The sequence below is a fragment of the Penaeus vannamei genome, chromosome 1 (genome assembly GCF_042767895.1).
Source record: "Penaeus vannamei isolate JL-2024 chromosome 1, ASM4276789v1, whole genome shotgun sequence".
NCBI classification, from domain to species: domain Eukaryota; kingdom Metazoa; phylum Arthropoda; class Malacostraca; order Decapoda; family Penaeidae; genus Penaeus; species Penaeus vannamei.
The window spans coordinates 20,979,738-20,984,737 of record NC_091549.1 but is presented as its reverse complement, the minus strand read 5'-3'; positions in this window follow the sequence as shown (position 1 = coordinate 20,984,737).

Genomic DNA, 5,000 nt, shown 5'->3' with positions numbered 1-5,000 from the left:
CCTATGTATCCGAGGCCCGGTAATGAAGACTGAGGAATTCCGGTCGCATTTGTCAAAGTTTTGGCTTAAGAAGTTGATCTCAAGGAAAAGGTCTTCGGATTATTTGGGGCTATTACGGAGGAGACTTGATATTTCTTTACTGATTAGTGGTATTATAGCTAACGGTACAGTATGAGGTACAGAATGTTTGGTTTGTTCCTCGTTATTAAAGTTTTGAAAAGTCCATGTCCTAATTGTGATTTTTTCTTTTTAGAGATAGATAGAGAGATATATAGATAGATAGAGATAGAGATAGATAGATAGATAGATAGAGAGAGAGAGAGAGAGGGAGGGAGAGAAACAGAGAGAGAGAGGGGGAGAGAAACAGAGAGAGAGAGAGAGCGGCGTGGGGAGGGAGAGAAACAGAGAGAGAGAGGGAGAGAAACATAGATAGAGAGAGAGAGAGAATGGGTGGGGAGGGAGAGAAGCAGAGAGAGAGAGAGAGAGAAAGAAACAGAGAGAGAGAAAAATCAGAAGAAAGATGATGACAAAAATTCTGCATTTATTGGTCGTGGGGCCAGGTAGTGAAACACTTGAACGTTGACCATGGCAGTTAGAGAAGCAAAGGAAGTTACTAGAACCTGGCAAGTCAAGGCTGGACAACAAAGACACAAGACTTCAGCAAATAATTTGATAAAGAAAATATCAGTCAAAGGTTCTCACTCGATAATACCCTTTTCAGTGAATACGTTTATATTATGTATACATTTACATATACACTTCCACACTCACACTCACACAGATACACACAAGTACATATCGAATATATCCATACAAAAAATTGAAAGATAAAACAAACATACCCACACAAACACACACGAACACACCCAAACACGCGCGCAAACACAAACACACAAACAAACAAACACCAAAACGCAAACCTAGACATCCCCCTTTCCTCTCGCCGCTTCCAGGAGGAGACAGCCGTGTCATCTGGCTGTCATAGCTAATTAACTCAGCCTCAGAGTTCCTGTCATGACGAGTGACAGCCTGGGCGAAGGGAACCGCATAGACGTCTGGCAGCCATGTGTCAGGTGTCAGAAGCTGTTGATAAAAAAGGGAAGGCTTTCGAATCCGTTAGAACGAAGGGTGTTTAGTGAATAGGACTGGGAGGGTATTCATGCCAAAGCTAATGATGATGGTGATGATAATGACGAATATTAGGGCGAATACTTTTTTTGTAGCTTCTTAAGGAGGAAATGCGGATGATGAAAATGCTAATGATAATATTAACAAATGAGGATGAGAATGATGTTGATGGTGATGACAACGGTGATGATGATTATGAAGATGATTTTGATGATAGCACCAATAATAAAATATATAAAATGATAATACAATAACATCATTAACCAAAATCTAAGAAAAGAAATCTATAGAGATCTAAACCACACACACACACACACACACACACACACACACACACACACACACACACACACACACACACACACACACACACACACACACACACACACACATATATATATATATATATATATATATATATATATATAGAGAGAGAGAGAGAGAGAGAGAGAGAGAGAGAGAGAGAGAGAGAGAGAGAGAGAGAGAGAGAGAAAGAAAGAAAGAAAGAAAGAAAGAAAGAAAGAAAGAAAGAAAGAGAGAAAGAAAGAAAGATAGAGAGAGAGAATGGTCTCAGAGCGGGTAAATGACAGTGGTCTTAGCCTTGAGTTTCTTGCACTTCGAGGATGGCGTCTGCGAGCTTAACCAAGCGTGTCTCCGCCTGTGTCTCCCCATCAAAGGAAAAAATATATGAAAGGATAAAAAAAAGGACAATCTTTAGTATGTTGCTCCTGATCTATTCTGAAATGGGTTATATGGCTTTCGAAGTGCTTAACAAGATCCTTGGATATGTCAAATAGAATATAAAACATGTAATTAATATATACTTTCATTTTAGGCGCTCGGTGCATGCAGTTCAAGAATGGTGGATGTCTCGTGTAAGCGGGACACTTGATCCACGCTTTTCGATGTGATGTTCGTGGTACGAGCTGGCGTCTTTTGGGCTTCTTAGGTCCCTCTGCTTTACCAGCCCCTGCCCGTGATAATGCAGGGTCATAGTGTTTATTGATGCTTGAAAATGGGGAGGAGGAAAGGTAGGAGAAAGAATGAGAGCGGAGGGGGAAGGAGGGAGGAGGGTGTGGAGGAATGGGGGGGGGTAGGAGGATGGGAGCGAGGGAGGGAGAAGGTTGGAGGGTGGACAAGAAGGAGAACGGGGAGGAAGCAGGAAAAGGGTAGAGGATGAGGAAGAGGAGGAGACGGTAAAAGGTGTGAGACTGGGAAGGAGGAGGAAGGATGCTAGATAGGAAGGAGAAAGAGAGGCCGGAAGTTGCGAGGGAAGGAGAAAAGAAAGAAAGAGGAGGCAGTAGGAGGGGATAGGTAGGAATCAAAAGGGGAATAATGGAAAAAAAAAAGAGAGAGGGGGAAGAGAAGAAAGAAGACAGCAAAAGAGGTAAGGTCGTGAGAGACTTCACGATAGTCTCGATTGTACGAATCCAACTTTCTAATGGTTCTTTTTAGGGAGAAAGGCATGCTGGACGACTGCGGCGAGGGATGTCCTAAGCAGTGACACAGAGGTCGAGAACTACGCTGGAACTGCTGCCTCAGGGACGATTGTAGGTCAAACATTTATTGCCGCACTGGATACAATTGCTGCTCTAGCACGGACCTCTGCTAGTTCATGGCCTGCTGTTGGCGTTGGCGACGGAGCTCTTGAATATCTGGTCTTGGGCACGTTTCATGGGTGTAGGAGCAGGCATCCAAACAAAAATATGTCCAACACAAGGCTGATAATCACACAGGTTCTCGGAGAAACCACAGTTCGTGTACGAAAGATACTGCACAAAGCAAAGACGCTTAATCACGAAACTGAACCGTCTGGGGATAAAAGGGTTAATACAGGAAAATGAAAACTATGTGATCCACGGCAAAATAAACCAGGAGAGACGGCAGTTAATCATTTTAAAAATCGAACTCTGAACGGGAAAAGGTAAAAACAAAGAAAAAGGCCAAGCTCTAAAAGAATACAGAAAGGTAAAACTAAATACCCTGAAAACGTAAAATAGAATAATGCAGCAAAACATACACAAGACAGTAAAAGAGAAATTACAGGCTGACCAACGACTACTTAAAAAGCTTGCATGACATGAAAATGTACACTACTGCACGTCGGAACATCAGAAAGTGATAAACCATTCACTTTAACATTCAATCGCAAAAAGCCACCGAAAGCCACTGCTGTAGCGCGATTCCCGCCAAACCCAGGGGTCCCGTTCCAGCTCAGGTCAGTGAATATACATTAAGTCTTGACCTCCCTTAATGCTGGCGAGGGATACAGGTGCAAAGGGTCTGGTTAACCCGTGTTAGGTCAAATTCCCTTAAGTGGTAGCGTGGGGTGAGAACCGAATCATTTATATGGGTTCGTTCCAGAGTGATATTCTCTTTCCGTTCAGCTTAGCCACAGAGTAAACTACTAAAATTAAATGAAAAACCTTCAATTACAAAAATGTAAAAGAGTATGCGCTTTAGGCACGAAAAAATAACTAAAACTGCCGCACACAAAAAGTAAAGGTAAGAACTTCCAAAGCGAAGAGTCTGACTGACAAATCCAGAGCACGGAGTCTTAGCAAAAGGCTTTAAAAAATCGCTAAACCCAAAAGTTGAATACAGTAGCATAAAACCAGGGAAAAATAAAACAAGCCTATGAAAAATTTAAAAAACTACGACTTCCTGCTATGAATAAAAATCACACAAAAAAGAAAGAAGACCAGCGAAGTTCGTTGATAATAGTCATATTAATAATAATGAAATATAGATAAAGATAATGATAATGATAACAATTATAATAATAATGACAAGAATTATGATAATAAAGAATGATATAAAGCAACGATGATGACAGTAATTAATGCTAACAATGATAATGATAATAGTGATGATGAAAATAATAATGATAAAGATAGTAACAATGATATTAATACAACTATAACTAATGATGATGATTCTTAGAATATAATAATACGAATAACGATAGTGGAAGAAATAATGATAATGATATCAATTTTGATAATGAAAGTGATCATAAAAAACATAATTATAATGACAGTAAAATTCATAATGATAATGGTAATAATAATAAGAGACAATATCAGGTAATGATAACACTAACAATAAAAAGGAAAAAGGTTCGTAATGATAATAAAAGGAAATAATAACAATAATAAAAATTATGATGATAATTGTAATATTACAAAAAAATGTAATAAAATAGAAAGATGATAACGGTGCTAACAACGATACGAATATTATTAATGATAATAACAATAGAACAATTATGATATTGATAATGATGATAAAAGATACCAGTGATAATGATAATAATAATGAAAATAATAATAATAATGAAAATGATAGTAATAGTAATAGCAATACTTATAATAGTAATAGTGTTGATATTGGTAACAGCAATATTTATGATAAAAAATAATGATAATAATATTGATAACAATAATAAGGATAATATAAACAATGATGAATGGAAAATAGGTAATGCATAGAAAATAAAAACAAAAAATAGAATCTAATAAAGATTAGATAAGATAATAAAGTAAAATTCAATGAAATGAAATGAAATTAAATTAAATCAAAATAAATTAGAAATCAAACTAATTTTAATAGAATATAACAATTAAATTAAAAACAATTTATATCCAAATAAAATGAATCAAATTCAGGTAAACTGAATCAAAATTCAGTTAAAAGTCAGTCAAAATATTAAAGAATAAATACAAAGAATATAACCAAATTGATATGAATAAAAGGATTAACCATATTGATAAAAATAATAATAATAACAAAAATAATAATTGTAACAATAATAATAATAATTATAGTAATGGAAGTGATAATAATCATTATAACCATGAGAATGATGATGG